This window comes from Pinus tabuliformis, chromosome 5_2 (assembly GCF_031772625.1).
Source record: "Pinus tabuliformis cultivar Carrire ecotype Pingquan chromosome 5_2, CPIR1, whole genome shotgun sequence".
NCBI classification, from domain to species: domain Eukaryota; kingdom Viridiplantae; phylum Streptophyta; class Pinopsida; order Pinales; family Pinaceae; genus Pinus; species Pinus tabuliformis.
Genome location: NC_142306.1, coordinates 70724728 through 70749250, shown reverse-complemented (window position 1 = coordinate 70749250; position 24523 = coordinate 70724728). Strand labels below are relative to the sequence as shown.

Sequence of the window (24523 nt, the reverse complement as noted above, 5' to 3'; positions counted from 1 at the left end):
ATATTCTCCCATGGATAGCTTGATATTATGGCACTTTCCAGAGCAATTTTTGGTTTCTCCACTTGCAACCGTCACTTGAAACTCTGGTGCTGGATATAGGAAGCAATTCAATTCCTTGGCTATGTTACAATGAATAAAATTATGGGTACTTCCCAAATCAATCAAAACTATTACCTTTTTCTTCTTGATATGTCCTTCTATCTTTATAGTTTGAGGAGTGGTAATTCTGGCCAATGCATTACAAGATATGGCCAGATTCATTTCTTCTTTCTCTAGGGTTTTTTCCTGGTGTATATCCTCTTCTTTTGATGTTTCTTGTTCCTTTTCTTCCTCCTCTTCACAATCTATGTAAAATAATTTCTTCTCAGCACACTTATGAACCTTAGTGTATTTTCTATCACAATTGTAGCAAAGCCCTTTTGCTCTTTTTCTTCTAATTGTTATGGTGTCAACCTTGTAGGTTGTGGAAGGCTAGGGGCAACAACACTTTCCATCTGTATAGTTGTGAGTGTTAGGTTTCCTTGTTGCCATAATTTTGCTTTCCATTTTTATTGCCAACCTGAATGCCTTCTTCAATAAATCAGGTTCCCAACGACGAACCTCATGTTGAATGTTATCCTTTAAAGTCCCTATGAAGACGTCAATCCTTTACTTCTCTTGAATATCATTTACTCTTATATTCAATTTTTGGAAGTCCTCAATGTGCTATGCCATTGAACCCTTTTGTTTGAGATTTATCAATTGGCTAAAGAAGGTGTTGCTCTTTGTATCCTCATAATGTGCTATCATTTCCTCCATGAAAATTGACCAAGTGACAAGTCTTTTATGAGAATAAATCCCTCTATACCATACAAACTGATTCGGTTCTAAATATAAAGATGCAATGCGTACCTTTTGTGTGTTTTTCATATTATGTAGATCAAAATATTTCTCCATCTGTAGTATCCATGTTACGGGATCCTTGCCATCAAAATTCCTCATATCTATCTTTGGAATATGCTGGGTCTTCAATCCAATTTTATATTCTATGAAATAATGATTACTTTTGTTCTCATCATGAGTTTCCTCTACTACCTTTTCGCCATTAGGAGGCCTTTCTTTTAGTAGCTTTGTCCCACCTTCCTTCAAACCTTCCATGTATTTCTTCAAATCTTCCATGAATTTCTTCCAATATGCTTTCATACCATTGATATCAGCTTCTGTGGCATAGATAAAACTATTTATCTTAGCTTCGATCGCATTCTTCAGAACATCCATGCAATTTTGATTACTAGGTGTTTCTATTTTCTTGATTCGAGTAATTTTTTTCTTGCTTTTAGGATCTCGATCTTCAATCTGTTGTATCTCTAAAATTTTAGATCTCTAAGGTATGGAATTGTGACCTACGGTAGCCCTTCATGTCCTCCTTCCAATGCCACAAGTCTGAACGAAATTGGATTCTCCAAGAAAGTGTTATGCCCAATCTCTCAAGATGAATTGATTATATACTTTTTAAGTAGAGTGAACATTTACAAAGTTCCACGTGTCACCATTTCAACCTTCAGACCTAAAAATGATACACAGAGAAGCATAGTCTATACTCTTTCTGTAACTTCTTACGAAATTTCAATCTGATGCTCAGAGAGAAAGTTATGACGATTTTCCCAAGGTCACCTATTTGGGATGTAATTCGGGAGCTTGCAACAACCCTAAATGTCTTGGACCATATCTCTGCAAATATAGTGAAACAAGATCTGAAATTTGGGCTCGAGCTTCACCATGATTTCGGTTCAAATGGGTTTTAATTCTAGAGTTTGGACCTTCATAGAAAAAATTATAGCGAACATTCCATGATAACCTGTTTGCGATGGAATTCTGGAGCTTGCAAAAACCCTAACTTCCTTAGATCATATCTCTGAAAATATAGCGAGAAACGATATGACAGTTGGACCTGAGGTTCAAAACAATTTCAACTCAAATGGATTTTTTTTTAGCTTCTGAAACTTCATAGAAAATAAGTTATATTAAAAATGCCACGATGACCTGTTTGGAGCAGTAAAACCCTAGAATCCAAAGCTCTGATACCAAATGTTATGAAACCAGTTCAAAAAAAGATAAGAAAGATAGATCAATGACTTCAAAATCAGCCTCTTTGAGGGGGAAACCTCCTTTACATTACACAAATGAATGATTCTTGGATGATACAAATGACAATACATCCTTTCTATATATAGTTGTCTAAGGGGTCATAATATAATCAGAGCCGACATAACAATAATAATGTAAGGGCACAACAATAACCATAGTGGGCTTCTATGGGGCACAATAATAACAATATGGGGACTACATGGGCACAACAATATAATAAGGGGGCTGCACGAATAACAATAACGGGTTACACTAGTAGTATAGAGACCTAACATTTTCTAAGTCGAAGGTTTGCAAGTTTCTAGTGATTAGATCAATATTTCTAAAGTTAATATTCACTAGTTGAAATATATGAAACAACTTAACAGATTGATTCCTTCTTCCACTGAAGATCTAAGTATTATAGGAGACATACTATAAAACAATATTTCCTCTCTACCCCTGTAGATTAAAAGTATATTAATGCTCTCTCAATAACAATGCATGCTTTAGGTAGGAATTCAAAATAAAATCAATATGCAAGGTGAGTTTTAAAGTTTAACTTAAAGAATTGAAATAAACAAGGCAAGCACACATGTTAAGATATCAATATGTTTACCAAATTTAACAACAGACACAAAAAAAACGTGATATGCTCATTTCCAATAACATCGATAGAACAAATAGAATTAACGAATTTGTTAATTAAGCTATACAATTTTTGATGGAATGGCCTTCTAGATTTATAGGGAAAAGAAACAACATGCCTTAGAAAGATCCCAGACACGGCATGGTACTCATAACATACTCAATTTTCCTTCAAATAATGGCAGTGGCGAGAACTTCTATTTCATTTAGTTATTACCTGCTTCGCAACAAAATTTTTGTAGCTACTCATTTCCTGCTTCTTGATAAATCCGTGGCCCAAATAGTTGACAGTTTCAATGAAATCTAAGAAATAGTATGTCTAATTGAAGCATCCATGAAATATAGTGATGGGGCTTCTTTTAAGGCCGATAAAATGTCTTTTTTTGCTTCAAGAGGTAGGTCAAAACAATCTAGACCATCACTTGACAAGTTAACAACCTAAATGTCCAAAATAAGAAACATAAGTAGGTTTACATTTAAGAGCACAAAAAACCACATGTCCTCTTCAAAGAATAGGTTTGTTTATATGAATGACCTATTTATTCCAAGGGATTATTAAATCCAAGTGTTTATGCTTCTTTAGGAGCTGCACAATACTTCGCAGCATTTCAACAATGGTCCTTTTTTACAAGTGCTCCAAGACATGGTCAGCCCAATTCATAAGCCTAAACAATAAGAGATCATCCCCAGTACAGACGACTTAAACAAATGTGGAGTCTACATCTCATCTTTGTAGATTCTCTACAACACATGTCCAAACACTCCAGAAAATAGTACCATGTCTTGATCTGCTAGAAGATAATTTTTCAGTGCTAGTGTCCAAACTATTTGGTCTTGAATTTTCCTTCACAGGTTCCAACTCTATTTTTCCATCCTTCCCTGCAACCCATATAGAAAAGATACCAAATATCATTAATTAATAGTCTATATATTGATATCCAATCACTGTTTGGGCGGATTTAGTTGCATTCGTTGGATATGTGGTTTACGAAGGAAGTTCCACGTGAGTGATTATGAGGTTCAAGCATTTGATGTAATGATATCCCCAACTGGTAGATCCATAAAAAAACATTCGTGAGATATTGTGTTGTCAGTTGTAAGGGATAGGGTTGAGGAAGGGATACCAACTACATGAGACTAGACAAACCATAGCCAAAGGTATTTGTACCCTAGCTCAGTTAAGGGTTATTAATTTCAAGGTTATTACCCAGGCCCGCATTCTATTCAAACCACACCTTCCATATTCCATTTTGGGTGCTACAATGGAAGCAACACACAACACGTCTTTTGGGGTGGGTTACCTCTATCTTTCATCCCCACTCCCACTACCCTCGAACAAGCACCAATGCAGAGCTGACCAGGGAGAGGCACAATCAAATTGTAAATGAAAACCCCTAAAATCCAAGACGAATTCAACTATCAAATGGTAGAGTGCGAATTTTAGGAATGGTAGAGGGCCAAATAGCCCCTAACCAGTGCCATTTCTGGAAATCATGGTGATGGGAAGAAAATCCCACTTGCAAACAAGTTTTCGAAGGCGAATTGCTTTCTCCAACTTCTTTTCCATAATATCGGTGGCTAAAAAAATATTTATTTATTTTTAAAATAATTTTTAGGTGAACTATACAAAAAGGATGTAGTATAAAAAATTCGTGCCTCCAAAATACAAAACCCCTTAAATTTTTCTCTTGGGCTAAGATTCACCCCTAAAATTTTCTATGTATAAGGGAAGTATATTTCATGTCGCCTCATAGTGATAATTAATATAATTTAGTTTTATAATTAATTAATTAAATTTGGTTCATTATTATTATTATTTTAATAAAGGCTTCCAAGTATTGCTATGTTTTAGACCATCATGTTTGTTCATTTTGTTGCCTTTTTTTCTATTTCAATGGCCTCTTTCACTCTTCTTTTTAAATAGTGTTTTTCTTTCTGAATTATTTTTGAATTTTCCATGCAAATCTAGTGTGAGGAGGAGAATGCATATTCCACAAGGGCATATTTTGTTGTCTTATTCCATTATATGTTTATTATGTGTTATTTTAATCTTATGCCAACAGACCTTCTAGCTTCACCTATATATTCTTTTTCGCAAGAACAAGGAATTGAGTACACTTCTTTGTGTTGTTTTGGTTCAATTAAATCTTTAATAGAATCAATAATTTTCGTAATGGTGTTCAGAGAGTTAAAAGCAACATTAATGTTTTTCTTGTTTAGAATTTTCGCAAATTTTATCAGTGGTTCGTCTTATATAAGGCAAGGTGATTTTATGGGTGTCTAGAGAATTTATTTTTTGAATTCGATGTCGTATTATTCTAGTCCAATGGCGCTGACTATTTGTTTTGTTAGTATGGATTCAAATGTCCAGTGGTTTAGCATCAGATAATGAACGATATAATAAGTTTTTGCAAAGGGATTGTTATGGATCTGACACTTTGTTCCATCGGTAGAACATTGGATATCCGATGGCTTCCACTTAACGTCGAATATCTGACAGTTTCCTATATATATATATATATATATATATATATATATATATATATATATATATATATATATATATATATATATATATATATATATATATATATATATATATATCTGATCTGGGGAACTCGATTAGATCCATCTAGAGTCTATCAGGCCTCCCTATATATTTATGGCTCTATATGTTTCAACCGATACCTTCTTAGAACTCTTGTGCTCCATGAGATAGTGGGATGGGGAGACTTGTTCTTCAAGTCACTCATAATGATATGGTGAAAAGAGAGGAAAGATATGAAGTATATATTGATTAGGCTTATATCGACCTCATATAGTATTTCCTCATCATGAACTATTTGTTAATGCTTATTATTTGTAAGCATCATATCCTTATTCACGTGTGTATCGAAGGCATTCTCTACCTCCTTCTAATCCATTTACAGTGAGAAATGGGATGGTATCTGGTATTGATTGTTGTGCAGTAGATCCAAGGCTTTAATATTGACACCATTAGAGAATAAGAGAACATGTTTTTAGAGAAGAGTTATCTTCATGAGATCAATAGAACTTATGTTCCAAGAGAGGCTAAGTACAGTGAAGCTTCCCTTCATATAGCTTAATTTACATCTCCTCCATCCTTCACTACGAGCATAATCTTCATTGTATCAGTATTGATTGAAATATACATGGATATTTTGGTAGCTTACCTTTCTAATTTGACAATCACTGGAGACTACTATTATAAGGATCATGCTAGAATAGTCTACACAAACATTTCTTTCGAAAACAAAAGGATATTAGTTGATCATTGGTGTCAATTTTTGAAAGCCAAGCATAACAAAGTTATTTCTAAGGACACATGTTGGAAGATCATTAGGTGTCTTGGCTAGTAATCTATATATGAAACTTCTTGAGGTTTATGTAAAATTGCAAGTTATTAGGTCTTTTAAGCCTCTTATGTTAAATTCATAAACATATAAACATGAATTTAAACTTACAAAATTGTAGAATATTGCAGGCAATACCACCATAACAGTAAACACAAAATAATAGGTGACAAAGGAGTTCACCCCTCCTGGGCTACATCTCCTGGTCCATCTTCCAATGCTTGGGCCTATATCATTATGCTCATAAAAACAATGATTAAATCAAGTTACAGTGCTCAAATGGCTTCAATAATAGCTCCAATGGCTTTAGAGCTATCAAAACCCTTGTCTAGCCTCTTTTTGGTCCCAAAAAGACCAAAAAATGAGAAAGTTATGTCCCTTTCCTCTTCCTAAGTTCTGCAACTAACCATCCTACAATTTGGTCAAAACTTGGCTCGTGCACCTCGAACACGGAAACTTCCCATTAAACCTGGCATTATTCTCACTCGGCAAGCAAAATTGTAGGACAGATAAGAGCGCCTTTAACCCCCTAGTCCTGAAAAACTTGGTCATTTGGCAACCATATGATCGCATAGGTGCAGACATTTGGGGGCTCTATCTAGCCCATGTTCCTCCCATGCTCTCGGTCATGTGGGTCCACATGAAACCGGGGGTTGGCCCCTACAGGCTAGTCTTCTCTGCTGGCCCTATTCTGCGCGCACCTGGTCATGTGGGTTCCCATGGAACTTAAGGCTGGCCCCTTAACCTTCTCTGCTAACGGTTCTCGGCCCGCTGGTTAGACTAGTCACAAAGGCGGATTGGTTGTGGGTTTAAAGCCGCAGATTCATGGCAGGCACAGTTTGTTAATGGTCATAGACCCTATTCACATGTCATACCATTGCGGTTTGTAAGGCCCATGGTTATGGTCTATGGCTTTCCGCGTGGCCCGAGTTTGTTGGCAATTGAAGCCATCGTATGGTGATTATGTGGGGCTGGGCTAGGGCCTAGTCCTTGGCCCTCTACCCGTGGTTCCGTGGTGCTAGGGTGGCTAGGGGCTAGGACTTAGCCTGGCCCCCTCCCCAAATGAGCCCAACATCAAACTTAAATAATGTTTGCACCCTAAGGTTTTAAAAGTAACATGTTTGGTTGGTTGGTGGAGGTTGTAGTTAGTATGAAGGAGGTCTGGTGTACGACTCCCCGGAGGTGTAATTTGACCTTAACCAAATTTTTAGTGGCGACTAAGGTGCAATGCGGAAGCCTCTAGTTGGGCCACATGGCAGCCTGTGGTTGATCCACATCAACCACAATCATCATCCAATCAAATTTGACCCAGTTAGTGCCGGTATAAAATTACCAAGTGTCACATGGAGGTTGGCCCATGGAGCCTCGTCACCCTGCCAAGTTAGTAGGCCCAGTCAGCTGTGCCAGACTGCGTTTTGGTAGTGCGGGGTTGCCTAGTCAGCAATCTGTACAACTGACTGGGCCTACTAACTAGGCAAACCTGAACTATTAAAAACCAAATTTTACCTGTTTCCACAAATGAATAGAACTCATTTCCAGGAGCATACGACATCTGTGTTTTCTAAAATTAATTGCACCAAATTTACATCGATGAGATCTATCCAGTCATTCCATTTTCGATCCATTCCAACAAATTTCATTTTTGAGCATATATTTGATCCAACATATCACTCCTCCCCACTAGAAGATTTTGGACCCAAAAATATCTTTATTACTGAACAATTAGATGAGGGTACAATCCCCTCACTCTTCCAGTCTCAACCCACTGGAATTTCCCTGAATTCATCAATGTGAGTATTTCATGAAAATTGATCGTTTTCCTTGATTCTAAAGACCCTGTCTTACTGTTGTAGATACCATATTGTTGCAATTTCCTAGAATTTGTAGCACAATAAACTTTCCTTGAAGGAACAAACATATTCCTTCCTCGGCTGTCAATCATAGGAAACTTAAACAATTTGAAATTCTTCTCACCTTTAGTATTGTCAACATGATGATGTTTAGCTTGCCTTGCCTTGTACTTGGCTCGACTCTTGACCAAGTGTTTTCACCATTGCCATGCACCATTTTGAAAACCCCACGAAGAACTTGTGGAACCTATGCCTTATTTGGAAAATTTCTTTGGCACTTTCTCTTTGACCTTTTCACTCTTTAGCACCGACATCTTGTTCCCATCGCTGTTCAACAATGATGTATACTGCTGCAATTTTTCCTCATCTTGTTTACCTCTTTTGGGAGGCAACATGTTAGAACCCTGAAACAAATTATTACAACCATTAGCAACCTTAACGAAATCAGATTTTTCATTTGATGCATTTCCTTGAAATGCCTCATTCACAACATCTTGATGCTTGAACATTAACAAAGAAATTTGTTGACTTGCATTCACAATTCTCTTCATTTGTCCAGCATACATAAGAGACAAACTCATTTTCTTACGATGTGCTCTAACTATGTAATCAATTCCATTCTTGAATAGTGATACTTATTCTCATGGAAATGAAAAATTGATCTCCTGTCATAAAGTTCTGGGCTTCCCAAAACTATACCACATATATCTAATGGCACTACACCAATCTCTACCTCATCTATGAAATTTGCAGTAAGATGGTATCTACAACAGCAAGACAGGGTCTCTAGAATCAAGGAAAAAGATTAGTTTTCATGAAAAGCTCAAATTGTTGAATTCAAGCAAATTCAAATGGGTTGAGGCTGGAAGGGTGAGGGGGTTGTACCCTCATCTAATTGTTCAATAATAAAGAACATTTGGGGTCCAAAAGCTTCAAGTGGGGAGGAGTGATCCGTTGGATAAAAAATATGCTCAAAAATGAAAGTTGTTGGAATGGATAAAAAATGGAACGAATGGGTAGATCTCATTGTTGTTTAGTCAATTTAATGTATTAAATTTCTCTACATAAACTATCAATCCGGGGATCGTAAACTGATGAAGTGTGGTGCACTATATGTGCTTAGTTAACCTTTCTCTTACTTCGTTGTTTTATAGTTTATGTTTGTTTTTGGGGTTTTGTTTTTGTTGGTTTTCTAAAGTGTTTAATGCAAATGGAAATCCTATTCTAAGGTCTTAAGAATACTTTTAAAGGACAAGTATGGATAAAGATTTCAAGACAAGGCCTTTGTCCCTAATGGTAATTTCAAAAACTTAGCACTTTAAAAGAACTTAAAACATATTATTGATGGAGTTAGTATTTAAACAAAAGTGTAAATATACAACTAGTTCAATCAAAATAAAATGCAATAATCAATTAATGAGAGAATGACTATGAGACCCAGTATCCTTGCTGCTTCAGCAAAAGGACAAGATGATTCTATCATGTCATTAGTTCATTAAAATGCTATGTGCATCACTAATCTACAATCAACTTGAAAGCAATTTATGTATAGCTAATATACATGGTGAAATAAAATGCAAAAATAAAATGACAACTATACAAGGCAGGGGCCCCCTACCACCTAAGAAATCAAATGCTTAAAGGAAAATAAAGACATCAAATAAAGGACTAATGACATCGGCCCAGTATCTCTGCTGTTGATTTAAAATGAAAATGAAATGTGAAATCTAAGTGACACTACATAAAGGAGACAAATCACACTACTTTAACCTTTTCTTAACCTTTTTGCCTTTCAGCTAGATTTATCATGTGAGAACAGTTATGAACAAGTCAACAATGTGAGTCTTAAAGAAAACTAAACCAAGCTATAGTAAGTGATATTTTGGCTCCAATAAAGTTATTTGATTATGGAAAAAGAACCATCAATAGATGAACAACTTGATATCTAAGAGCAAAATTAAAGTGCAAGTTAAAGAAATGATACTAATGAAAATCAAACTACGAAAAAATAAAGGTCAGCAACATAGACAAGATGATCACACATGCCACTAGTCATGAAATCAAAGCAAAATTAAACACACTTGCATGAATTAAAATTGCATGAATGAAAAATCTAATCTACCTTACATTCTACAAAGCAATATTTACAAAATGAAATCTACTCTACCTTATATCCTAATATGCTCCATGACATCTACTTCACATCTCCTTCCATGTTGAGAACATCAAAGCTTTATTCAATTTCTTCAAAAGTACAAAGTACAAAAGCTTTCAAAAGCCATCAAGGAAGAACTACAAACTTGAGAACTAGAAACTAAAAGACTAAAAGGGACTAACTAATGAAGGAGAGAGATCTCCTATTTATACAAAAAGATGAGAGCCATCTCATTAATGAGAATCCATGAATCTCTCCCTCTACCTCTAGAGTCCTAATCAAAATAGGAACTGATAAGACACATGTCTTCTTAGAGTTACAATACAATTAGGAGATGTGACACATATCCTCATGATCCCATGATTCTTTCCACTCAAATTCGAATTTGGCCTTGGGGTGCCACATAAGGGTCTTCTAGAAGCCTCCTTTCAACCTACACATGTCAACAATCTCAACCCATTTGTTAGGTATAAGCATATGCACATTATTTTCTAATGTTTAACCACAAATTCACTTAAAAGGCTTAGAAATAATAAAGATTGGAAAAACATAAAGGTGGCCCAATGATAATGAAAGTGGGATGAATGTGGTGACATAGTAGTGAAATGGAGGTGAAATGGAGGTGATATAATGGGCATAATAGTGAAAGTGTAATGGAAATGAATGACATTTTCAAGACTCAACATACCCCCCAACTGAAGCTATTGCATGTCCTCATGCAATATATATTACATTAACTCTTTTGATCCTTGAGCTTTGGCTTAACTTTGCATGATATCATTTGATAACTTCATATTTCTGCAAAGTGTTTCACTTGAATTGCAACATGGTTGGTTCTTGTGTTACAACCAATTTTTTTTTTTTTTTTATTGTTGCCTTCTATTTTGATTTTTGAACTTTGCATAATGATATTTTGATTATTGTTTGCAAAGTATTTCTTTATTGGATTGCATGATGGTTGGTTCTTGTGTGACAACCATGATTTTGTTTGTATCCAATTTATCCTTTAAGCACTTTTTCAAAAGCCATTGTATGCTCATATTAGCAATGTAATAATCAATATATGTTGGAAGTATGTGAGCTCCTGAATATGATATGGACATGGCAAGATATGAATATGAATGTATTCCCCCCCCAACTGATGGTATTGGCAATTTTATGAAATGAGGAAGAGAAATGTTTTTCCAACAATTATCATTCTAGCTTTTTATGGAATTCTATGGTCAAAAGTTAGAAAATGACGTACCTTCACTTACCCTTTTGGAATGGATGAGTTGTATGTGTAGTGGCTGAAAATTTCTGATCATATTTCTTCTTCAAGTGGCTGAACAAGAGGAGTCATGGATAGAGAGATAAGATGGCTTTTTATTGCTTCTACTAAAACTTGCTGAATTTGCTCCAAAATGCTGAAAATAATAGTCTTCATGTCTTCAAAACTCATTAGCACAATTCCTACTATGTGAACGGATGTTTTGATGTCGAACATAGTAGGAAATTGTTGGCTTAGTGGCCATTAATGGATGCCACTAGTCAACACGAGAACTCTCACCATTGATGACAATGAGAGTCAAGATGCCCAAACACATCTTGCTAGGTACGAATGAATTTGCTGATGTCGAGTCACCTAGAAGATCTAACGAACAAGGGACATTAATGTATTCCCATTGTTTGTCAGCATGAGGACTTGCCATTAAGGCATGCAAGCCTCAAGGTGTTTTTACAAAGAACTTAGACTCAAAGGACTATGGACTCAATAATTTGCATTGAAGCAGGGCTTATTTGCGGAATGAAAATGACAAGAAATGGAAGATGAAAATGGAAGATGGCAATGGAGAGTAGAAATGGCAATGGGCAATAAGTATATGAATGAGCCTCTTTCTTTTATTTGTGGGTTATGAATGGACAAAAAGAGATGGAAGGTGTATGTGAATGGAAAATATGGAGTGAAATGAGATGAATGGTTTATTATGAAGTATGGATGTGATGGATGGATGTGATGGAGACAATAGCATCTGAAAGTTTTTCAAATGTTTGGATCTGATTTTGCATTAGCATATTTCCTCTTTGTTGTTGATCATCCTCTTATGAAACAAATTGGTCTCTTAGAGAGACACCATTCTCTTGTAGTCATTTGTCCTTCCTCCTAGAACCTGCAAAAAAAACTAATACTTATTCTGCAATGGAATGTAAGATTATCAAAGGAGAGAGGTGATCAATCTCTCTAGTTATGATATTTACACACAAAACTAAGAATTTGTATTAATGAAACAAGTTCTCAAAGGAAAAATCAAAAGAATTTATACCTGCTTTGGAATTAGTGCCTCAAGTTGATGTTGCTTCTTTTCAGCAATTTATTTCATTATTTGCCATTTCAAACTCTAATGATAGATTTCTCATTGTATAGATCTTGTTGAGATCTTTCCAATGATAGTTAAATCATCAAAATCTGATTTTGTATGAAAAAGTTAGGCTGATTTGAACAATGAGGTTTTTCTGGCTGCGGAATTGGAGAACAACTGCGGAATGTGCACAGTTCTGTAGCTAAAAATCTTGAATACAAAGTTAGCCATTCATCTTTCATCATCAGTCCAAAATTAATCAATACCTTCAGAAAAGTGAGAAAATAACTTGTTCATTTCATTGATTCAAAATTATTATTTTTTCTTGACATGCAGCGACTCAGTGTGGCGACTTAGTGATAACACACAATTTGACTTCCCTTTGACCGGGGTCTTTTTCATCAAATTTTATCGAATGAATAGGACACCATCCATGTACTGACATTCCCCCAACTACCCATGTGACTTGTTTTGCTTGATGACACCTGCAACCTAGAGTTTAACAAAACAACTGCGGAAAGTTTGAGCTGGCTGCGGAAAGTTTGATCATCAAAATTTTTTTATTTTTATTTTTTTATTGTCTGTAGAGCGAAATAGTTTTATTGATGAAAAAAAAAACATTCTATAACCATTATCATGACTATTTGACCCTTTCATAGACTTAAGCCCTTCCGGTTCTGCCTTTAGTTCAGTTTGACCGTATTTGCCTCCTTGTTGACCACGGGTTTTGATGACTGGTTTGGATGAGCTGGAAGGACACACACCATGTCCTTGATCCCACAAACTTGCCCATGTGGCTCTTCTACCCGGAGGACACCTGGAACATAGCATTTAAGAAAACAGCTGCGGAATCTGGGATTGGCTGCGGAAACTGGGATCAGCTGCGGAAACTAGTGCGAACTGCGGAAACTGGTGCGAGCTGCGGAAACAGTTTTCAGCTGCGGAAACTCTATGTGACATTAATAGTTTATAGCATCAACCAAAAGAAAGTTAAGGTGTAAATGAACTAATCTTCCATATGATAGCCTTTTCCATTCTCGTTGCCTATATCAGTTCATACACCTATGTTGTAAGGTCCATGATCACACTAACAATATCTCCACTAGCAGCTTTTAGAGGTTTAACTACCTTAACTCTCGATACTCCAGCTTGGGTCATTACCAGTTTAATGTCTTTGGGCTCCACTCCAGTGTCATCTATGAAGGCATTAGGCTTTGAGATAACAAAGAGAATCTAAAGTTGAGACTCCCGCTTACTGGAATGATAACCTTGGTCCAGCGTCTCAGAGTTCTGGATGCCCTTCACCATCTCTGCAACCAAGCAAGCTAAGCATGTACACTGATATCGGGCTTTATAATATGTTTGTAGATGAAAACCCAAACCCCAGTCTATAATAGGTAGCGGGAGTTATGCAGTGGAGAAGAGCCGTAATAAAACTGGTCACTTGGTTCACGCCACGTCTATCAATCGGCTGTGAAGAGCCGTATCCAACCAGATCACGTAATGGAGAGCCGTGTTGGATTGAAACTGCTGGTTAACGGGTGGCATATGGGCAGAGGACGTGGTGGCAAAGAGTCCAACACATAATCAAATTGGAATTCTTCTTCTTCAGGCACGCGGAATACATCAAACTGTCAGTTAATAACTCAATTTTTTCACGCGGCGGCAAAAAAAGAGGCTCTAAAGAACCGAAGATTTCTCCCAGACCGCCACAAATTTCTTCGAACGGTTTCTAGGTTATCTAATTAACCCACCTGGAAAAAAAACCCATGTTTTAGTTTTTTGAAATTCGTCTCCATTTGGGCAAATCGAACGTTTGAAGTTTGATGTTTTTTCTGTGTTTACGTTTTTCTGAGTTATCAATTTTTTACTGTTCTGAATTGTTGCATTCGGCCTTTGAAATGGTGGTTTTATTTGCTGAACCTCACGCCATGCAGCATTATCGACATCAAAAGTCCAAACATTCCCACTACCAACGACAATTGACAATTCTGTTTCCATGCTAAAACAGAGCATCCACAATCTGTTCAACATACAGATAATTTTCAAGGTTACCATTGCCGAATAGACAAGGGTGGTGTCAACAGACACCATGAGCAAATAAATGGCTGGCAACAGGAGGAACGAATGGTACTTCATCCTTCTCAGCCTCCGAAGCCGTAAAGGGTTCGGCCTTGTCCCTTCAGGGAGTAAACAACATCCATAGCTGTTACGGTCTTTCTCCTCGCATGCTCTGTGTATGTCACTGCATCTCTAATCACATTTCAATCTGGCTGCATCAACCAATTCCTTGTGTCGGCTCCAATCTAACTAGTAACAGGAGAGAAAGATATATCAAATTGGGTGGGCAGAGTTGGCTTGCTTCCCAGAGAAAGCCCACAGACATCTATGGTCTCTTGGATGAAGTTAAAAGCTCTTGGCCTGAAAAGGCTACAGGTACATGGAAATTACAAGGAAAAAAAAACAACTTTTGCCTGCCATTTCTTTTATTGTCAAGTGTATGACACAGATATGATAACAGGGATGAAGCACTGGGGCAATGATATCATTTTTTTTTTTTTTTGAATTTTTGAATTTTTATATTGCTTATTCATCCCTGCATTTTCATTTTATTGCACTAATATCTTGACTGTAAATTTGAAAAATAGAGTGGTGGCTGCGGAAACCGGTGTCACAGCAACCACTTAGCTAAATAGAGATAGTTAGGCAATCTTAATGGAAATGATCATGGGGAAATGATAAAATGGATGGCATGGAGTGAAAATGGAAATGAAATGAAGTTTATTTTTCTCTTTTTTTTTTTTCTTGAATCAATTGAAGTGATGAAGTTTATTTTGTCTCCTATATTTTTTCTTAACAATTCTTTTTCTGATCCTCCAGATCACACAAAGTGCAAGAGGAGAGCATACTCAAGAATTATTATTTTTCTTTTTTACTTAACAATCATTTTTCTGATCCTCTAGATCACACAAAGTGCAAGAGGAGAGCATACTCAAGAATTATTAGCTTTTTTTTCCAGATGTAAGAAATAAGGTCTCCTAATTACACTTCCCCGGCAACGGTGCCAAAATGTTTAGTCAATTTAATGTCTTAAATTGCTCTACATAAATTATCAATCCGGGGATCGTAAACTGATGAAGTGTGGTGCACTATATGTGCTTAGTTAACCTTTCTCTTACTTCGTTGTTTTATAGTTTATGTTTGTTTTTGGGGTTTTGTTTTTGTTGGTTTTCTAAAGTGTTTAATGCAAATGGAAATCCTATTCTAAGGTCTTAAGAATACTTTTAAAGGACAAGTATGGATAAAGATTTCAAGACAAGGCCTTTGTCCCTAATGGTAATTTCCAAAACTTAGCACTTCAAAAGAACTTAAAACATATTATTGATGGAGTTAGTATTTAAACAAAAGTGTAAATATACAGCTAGTTCAATCAAAATAAAATGCAATAATCAATTAATGAGAGAATGAATATGAGACCCAGTGTCCTTGCTGCTTCAGCAAAAGGACAAGATGATTCTATCATGTCATTAGTTCATTAAAATGCTATGTGCATCACTAATCTACAATCAACTTGAAAGAAATTTATGTACAGCTAATATACATGGTGAAATAAAATGACAACTATATAAGGCAGGGGCCCCCTACCACCTAAGAAATCAAATGCTTAAAGGAAAATAAAGACATCAAATAAAGGACTAATGACATCGGCCTAGTATCTCTGTTGCTGATTTAAAATGAAAATGGAATGTGAAATCTAAGTGACACTACATAAAGGAGACAAATCACACTACTTTAACCTTTTCTTAACCTTTTTGCCTTTCAGCTAGATTTATCATGTGAGAACAGTTATGAACAAGTCAGCAATGTGAGTCTTAAAGCAAACTAAACCAAGCTGTACTAAGTGATATTTTGGCTGCCATAAAGTTATTTGATTATGGAAAAAGAACCATCAATAGATGAACAACTTGATATCTAAGAGCAAAAGTAAAGTGCAAGTTAAAGAAATGATACTAATGAAAATCAAACTACAGAAAAATAAAGGTCAGCAACATAGACAAGATGATCACACATGCCACTAGTCATGAAATCAAAGCAAAATTAAACACACTTGCATGAATTAAAATTTCATGAATGAAAAATCTAATCTACCTTACATTCTACAAATCAATATTTACAAAATGAAATCTACTCTACCTTACATCCTAATATGCTCCATGACATCTACTTCACATCTCCTTACATGTTGAGAACATCAAAGCTTTATTCAATTTCTTCAAAAGTACAAAGTACAAAAGCTTTCAAAAGCCATCAAGGAAGAACTACAAACTTGAGAACTAGAAACTAAAAGACTAAAAGGGACTAACTAATGAAGGAGAGAGATCTCCTATTTATACAAAAAGATGAGAGCCATCTCATTAATGAGAATCCATGAATCTCTCCCTCTACCTCTAGAGTCCTAATAAAAATAGGAACTGATAAGACACATGCCTTCTTAGAGTTACAATACAATTAGGAGATGTGACACATATCCTCATGATCCCATGATTCTTTCCACTCAAATTCGAATTTGGCCTTGGGGTGCCACATAAGGGTCTTCTAGAAGCCTCCTTTCAACCTACACATGTCAACAATCTCAACCCATTTGTTAGGTATAAGCATATGCACATTATTTTCTAATGTTTAACCACAAATTCATTTAAAAGGCTTAGAAATAATAAAGATTGGAAAAACATAAAGGTGGCCCAATGATAATGAAAGTGGGATGAATGTGGTGACATAGTAGTGAAATGGAGGTGAAATGGAGGTGATATAATGGGCATAATAGTGAAAGTGTAATGGAAATGAATGGCATTTTCAAGACTCAACAATTGTTATGAATCTGGCGCAATTTGTTTCACGAAAAACAAACATCACATGCTCCCATAAATGAGTTATGTTCTATAATTGCAACTGTTTTCTCCTTCTCTTTGTTTTAAGTTTGTTGAGTCTCATCTCTCGATGAAGTTTCCAACAATGGTATTCATCATGGATGTCTTTCAAACAATGTTTTCGTGTTATTTTTTATTTTTCCATTTTGATAGAAGCATTCTTCTTCCATTCTCATTTAAACTTACCCTTTTCTTTTTCTCCAGTTTCAAGGGAACTCTCACTTTTCTCATCTCAAATATTTTTCACTCTTGCTTCTAAATGTGTGGCTTGAACACAAACCTCATCTAAATTTGTGGGATTGAACATGAGAATAATGTGCCTTATATAACTATGTAAACCTCCAATATATTTTAACAAAGTGTCTTGAGATGTTAAATCTACATCAAATATTAGCACTCTTCTCCTAAACTCTTGAGTATAGTTTTGTACAATTTGTCATTTTAATTGCCTAAAATTATACCAATCCATAATAGCCTTCTGGACATAAGCTAATGTATAAAACTATCTTCTTAATGCAGTAATAAAATCAATCCAAGAGGTTGAGACCTTACCATGATTTTTCATATCCTCTTGTGTTTTGGCTTCTCAACAAATCAGTGTTGCACTCTCCAACCTTACTGAAGCCAACTGAATCTTTGTTTCATCATCCTTGATGTTTTGAATCCTGTAATATACTTCAAGTTGACGAACCCAATTATCAAGTCTTTCAACATTAACTTCATCATTATACATAGGAAATTCAAATTTAATATCAAGTTTCAACAAGGGAGTTTTACCATGTCCCTTTGGAGTATGTGGAAGTGTTTGTGAAAGGGTTTTTGTGGAAGAGGATGAAGATGAAGGTGAGGATGGATGTGAAGATGATGGTGGAGAAGATGGTGGTTTATCTCCATTCAATTGTTTAGGCTTATTCTCATCTCCTCCTTTTCCTCCTAAAGAACTCTCTCCCTTTGGAGGCTTGGAGCTCTCACCCTGCAATATTGTGTTTCTCTCTTCATAGAGAACTTTTACCATCTCAATCATGTCAAAGAATGATTTTCTGAAAGCCTTCTCATCATCTAGCATGTTATTAGGTCCTCTTTCATGTGACATGCTTATTGAAGCTTCAGGTACAACTTGAGGTGAAATTTGTGGTGGATATTGTGACAAATGTTCTCTCCTTATCCTTGTTCCAACTTGAGAACCTTCAACCAAAAACTTTCCCTCTCCTCTCTTGAGCTTCAAACTTGTAAGCACTAGAAACACTTCCAAATAATTAAATCCTCACAGCAACAGAGAACCATAGCACTGATACCAAACTTGATCTATATATGAAACTGCTTGAGGTTTATGTAAAATTGCAAGTGATTAAATAGGGTCTTTTAAGCCTCTTATCTTAAATTCATAAACATATAAACATGAATTTAAAATTTAGAAATTACAGAATATTGCAGACAAATCCACCATAACAATAAAAACAAAACAACAAGTGATGAAGGAGTTCACCCCTCCTGGGCTACGTCTCCTAGTCCAGCTTCCAATGCTTGGGCCTATATCATTATGCTCATAAAAATAGTGATTACATCAAGTTATAGTGCTCAAATGGCTTCAATAACAACTCCAATGGCTTCAGAGCTATCAAAAACCCCTGTCTAGCCTCTTTCTGCTCCCAAAAAGACCAAAAACTGAGAAAGTTATGCCTCTTTCCTCCTTTTCCCAAGTTCTGCAACTAACCATCCTACAATTTAGCCAAAACCGGACTCGTGCACCCTGAAAGAGAAAATTGTCCATTAAACTTGGCATGGTTCTCGCTCGATGGGCGAAATTGTAGGACAGATAAGGGTGCCTTTAAGCCCCCAATCCCAAATAACTTGGTCACGTGGCAGCCATATGACCGCATAGGTACCGAAATTCGGGGGCTTTATCTAGCCCTTGTTCCTCCTGCGCTCTCGATCATGTGGGTCCACATGAAACGTGGGGTTGGCCCTCTCCCCTCGCCCTGTTCCGTGCGCACCTGGTTGTGTGGGTTGCCATGGAACCTAGGATTGGCCCTCGTAGGCTGGCCCCTTAACCTTCTTCGCTAACGGTTCTCATCCTCACACTTAGACTGGCCATAAAGGAAGATTGGTTGCAGTTTTAAAGCTATGATTTCATGGCGGTCACGGTTTGTTAACAGTCATGGGCCCTATTCACATGTCAGATTGTTGTGGTTTGTGAGGGCCATGGTTATGGTTTGTGGCCTTCCGTGTGGCCCGAGTTTGTTGGTGATTGAAGCCATCGTATGGTGCTTACTGTTGGAAATAATACTGAGAGGGGGGGTGAATCAGTATTATCACATTAATAAAACTTTTTCATTTCCATAATCAGATTCATATATGCTACTTCCACAACTTCTTATGATTAAGTTAATTGATCTTCAATGAGTGCATTAGAACATTATCAACCATATTATCAGATAACAGATGCAGTAATAGAGAATAGATCATCACACATAAGGCACACACATGAACACCATGATATAAGGTGGAAACCCAATGCGGGACAAAAACCACCTGCTGCAAGTCATCTCAATCTTCTTCTTAATAAGAAAATCCTTTTACAATATTTGTACTGGTGCAGTCTTATACCAGTACGGGAGCTACAACCCCCTTTGCTCTTGTACTAGCCGATCCATTTACTAGTACGCAGGCTGCTACCTGCTACAATGCTCCAAAGATCTCCCTTAGCTTTTGTACTAGATTAGATACTAGTACATAGGCGCTGGCCTACAATCTTCTCTCCTCCAGGTACCACGTTTCATCAATTTTCAGACTGGATACACTGAAGCACAACACATAATCTGAAAGGCCACTTTTCATCCAATTTTCATACTGGACCCAACAACAACATTGAAGCTCATAATCAAACAACCTTCTGAATCACCCAATCACCAGATCCATACATATACAATGATATTATGAGAGTTATCAACCAGATCTAGTACATAAAGATAAGTCATTAATCATGCTGTTATCTGAACTCAATACCAGTAACCAAACATCAGTTATGCACCCAAAACCATGCAGAATAGTCAAAGGCAGTTAAAACAAATTTTAAGCAGGGACCGCAACTTCACTGGTATAGATCTGCGGATGTCTGTACTACCTCCGCACCTGCGCCTTCTGTGGCGCCGCGACCACCGCACCTGCGCCTTCTGTGGCGCCTCCGCACTGCGCCTTCTGTGGCGCCTCCGCACTGCGCCTTCTGTGGCACCTCTATGGCGTCTCCGCACTGTGTCTTCTGTGGCGCCTCCGCATTGCGCCTTCTGTGGCGCCTCTGCACTGCGCCTTCTGTGGCGCCTCCGCACTGCGCCTTCTGTGGCGCCTCTGTGGCGTCTCCGCACTGCGCCTTCTGTGGCGTCTCTGTGGCGTCTCCGCACTTCCGCAGCTGCAGCGCTCGAGAGATCACCCTTCACAGGTTCGCTTTCAACTTCCTTTTCATAGATCAAACTTTTAAAACAATAACCCAATATTTCAGATCTTAAGATATTCGATTTGCAAGAATGAATTAGCCAAGTGATCTCCTTTGCTTTATATAGGCTTAGGCCTTTCACAATACCACGGGCCAAAACCATAGGATCAAAAAACTGTTGGACTAATACCATGAACCAACCATAAAAGTACGTGAGATCAACACTTTTGACGAAGTACCATGGTCCAAAACCATAGGTTCAAATACCAAGGACTAACTACCATGGACCAAAGGTAAGTTCTCCAACATATACGCGCTTTTCCTCATAGGTTCAAATACCAAGGACTAACTACCATGGACCAAAGGTAAGTTCTCCAACATATACACGCTTTTCCTCATAGGTTCAAATACCAAGGACTAACTACCATGGACCAAAGGTAAGTTCTCCAACATATACGCGCTTTTCCTCATAGGTTCAAATACCAAGGACTAACTACCATGGACCAAAGGTAAGTTCTCCAACATATACGCGCTTTTCCTTGCATGAAAGTGCGTGAACTTTTTCTCTACATGAAATAAACTTTTCTCTGCATAAAAGTGCGTGAACTTTTCTCTACATTATAATTTATTATCTGAGATGAGTGGGTTTCCATCAAGTACAACATATGTATCATAATGCCAACATTCTCCCCCTTTGGACTTGATGGCAACAATAACCAATCACTCTCCCCCTTTGACATCAAGGGCAAAGGGTTATGCTCCCCCTAAGAACATGCTCCCCCTGACTATAAACCAGATCTGCAAAGAAGAAACATAATCCACCAAACACCATAAATGACCATGAAAGAGATAGATTGCAGCAATAATCAGACCAGCATCCAAGATCTCCTTCTGTACGTCCTCCATAATGCCAACAATGCATTATAAGCTCCCCCTGAGGACCTGTTGAAATCTCTGAATGAGCTCCCCCTTTGTATATGTCATGGTGCACCAATCTGATCATGCTCTTTCTCAGAACAAGCTGAAATGTCTACTCTGCTATATAGTGTTGTTCATGTTCAGGCTCTCCCTGACTGTAAGCAAGGTCTGCAAAAGGATGTTCTACATCACAAATGACCTTCCTAAAAGATTCAACACATACATCCATCACCCAACCAAGTGGGGATATATCAGAAAAATGAAAACCAAATACATTACATCTTCATCCCAGGCACAGTGGGGAAACCAACATAGGTCGTTACATGACCTGAAGAGATGACACTATTACATCATGAGTCTTGATATGACATCACCTAAATAAGATGAACATCAGCAACAACACTTTATGATCTGCTCCATAGTATCTGTCAACAACAACTAGACCAGCAACTTGTATTAGTGCATGAATCATCAAGGTATGTCTGCATCAACAGAATTTCACATTCTATGTGAGAAACATCATAGCCATCCAGATCTACATGAATCAAGTATCATCAATTGGGAATATCTGCATTAATCAACATATGTATGAAACAATCCTATCATCATATAGATAAGAGCTCAATATCATCATGTCTCCAACAATGCAACTTTGAATAATCATCCCTGTATCCAGCCAACAATCCTCATCCATTTGTGCCAAGAATGAAAGGAATCATGATCTTTATGCATATGACGGCAGCAGCATATGAGTGACTCAACATCAAGAAGATGTGAATTCAAGCTAAGTGCTTCCCATGCAAGCATCATTAGAGAATCAACCATAAATCTGATCCAAGAACCATGTGAACAACTCATAACCATAGCAAGATGAATCATTTATCCATATAAGTATCATCACCAAGGACTATTAACCATAATGCCAATAATGCATTAAGTCCATATGCTCCCTCTAAACCTGTGCCATCTGTCTGATCATGCATATCAATAAGAAGTATCAAGACATCATCAATATCAAGTTAGAACCAAAACACTTCTAACCATCATATCCACACATCATTATTATTAACTAGAGCAAAACTGATCCTTCTCTTGAATTTGTCCCTACTGCCTTTCTTCAAACAATCATATACGCGACTATGCAGTAACTAACTCGCGTATATATGCAACTTTCCTTTATGGAGTTTGCATATGAGATTCAGGACACTGAAGTTTTGTACTTTCAGCTCCCTCTGATTCTGATATGTCTGTACGCTGTGAAGTGCCGCCTTTTTCTGACTGTACTTCCTTTTTCCTCCATATCTTCAAGCGTGATGATGACATTTTCTCCTTTTGATATGGTGCCCACACTTTGTTCCTGCATTCCTTAGCTATATGTCCAAGCTTTTTACATGCATAACATCTTACATGTTTCATATTCCTCCTGTAACAATCAACAGCTTTGTGACCAAACATATTGCAAGCAAAGCAATATCCATAAAAGTACCTTGAATGTGATGATCTTTCTGCATAATGGTCTTGAACCCTTCTTCTTCTACATCTAGCTGCAACATGTCCAAGATTATGACATACATAACATTCAACATTATTCATAGGAGGAGTAAAGGATTTTCTTTGAGGAATCTCTTTTCTTGGTTGATTATGAGATTGATCTTTCATTTCTTCGTTGATCACTTTAGATTTTTCTTTAGAGTTCCTTGCCTCACCTTGTGAACTAGATTCACCTTCAATAGATTCATGGAAACCAAGACTAGTCTTTATAGCAGGAGACCTTTGACTACTAAGAATATCATCCAAGACTTTAGAACTATCTTGAAATCGTAAAAGCTTATCCTTTTCTTCTAGTTTACCTTTCAAGATATTTACCTCAACCTGAAGCTGTTCTTCCTTTTCAAGAGATTGCTTTTTCAAATCTTCTTCAGCTTTCCTTCCTTCATCAATTCGTTCCCTTAGTTTGAGAATCTCCTTTTCTTGTTCTTCATTCAGATCCTGCTGCATTTGACGAACTCGGAAGGCACATTCTAGTTGAGATTTTAAGTTGGTGACTTCGTTTTCTTGTTTTTCAATAGCTTGGAGTAGATCTGTATTCTGCTTCTTTGATTCTTCAAGATCTCATTTTAGTGAGAGGATTGTAGCTTCAAGATTTTCATAGTAGCTGGATCTATCTTTGAGTTTCTTGATGGTTGTGCTTCTTTCGTTGACTTCTTTTCTTAATGATGTCACTTCATGCTGCAATTTTTGACATTGGTCTTCCTTGTCCTTGAGTAGCTTTCTTACCTTGTTTCCTTCTTCTAGTTGGGCCTTTAGTTTGGTAGCTTCTTCTTTGAAATCACATTCCTTTTTGTTCAATAGATCTTGTTGATCTCTAATTTTGTCTGTCAGCCTTTTAAATTCTGCCTCTATTTGATATCTTTCTTGTTCACCCATAAGAGCAAATTCAGTAGTTTCGCTATCACTTTCATCTCTTCCAAAAGGAAAGATAGCTGGAACATCAGAGGATAATATATTCATACCTGATAATGATTCTGAATCTGATTCTGAATCTGAAGAGCTTCTTATACCTAATCCCCAATCGATTCTCCCACTGTCATAGTTCTTCTGAGATGACTTCTTTTTCTTAGGTGCTTTCTTCTTAAGCTTCTTTCCCATTGTTCCACGGATCTCCTTCAAGTGATCAAGCTTCTATCAAAGGACCTGCTCTGATACCAATTGTTGGAAATAATACTGAGAGGAGGGGGTGAATCAGTATTATCACATTAATAAAACTTTTTCATT

General features: G+C 37.0%; 1 pseudogene; it reads right to left on the bottom strand.

Annotated features, from left to right (window-relative positions):
• Positions 1-3000: 3000 nt before the first annotated feature.
• LOC149157592 (TORTIFOLIA1-like protein 1) lies at positions 3001-3667 on the bottom strand (annotated as a pseudogene).
• Between the last annotated feature and the right edge of the window lie 20856 nt (positions 3668-24523).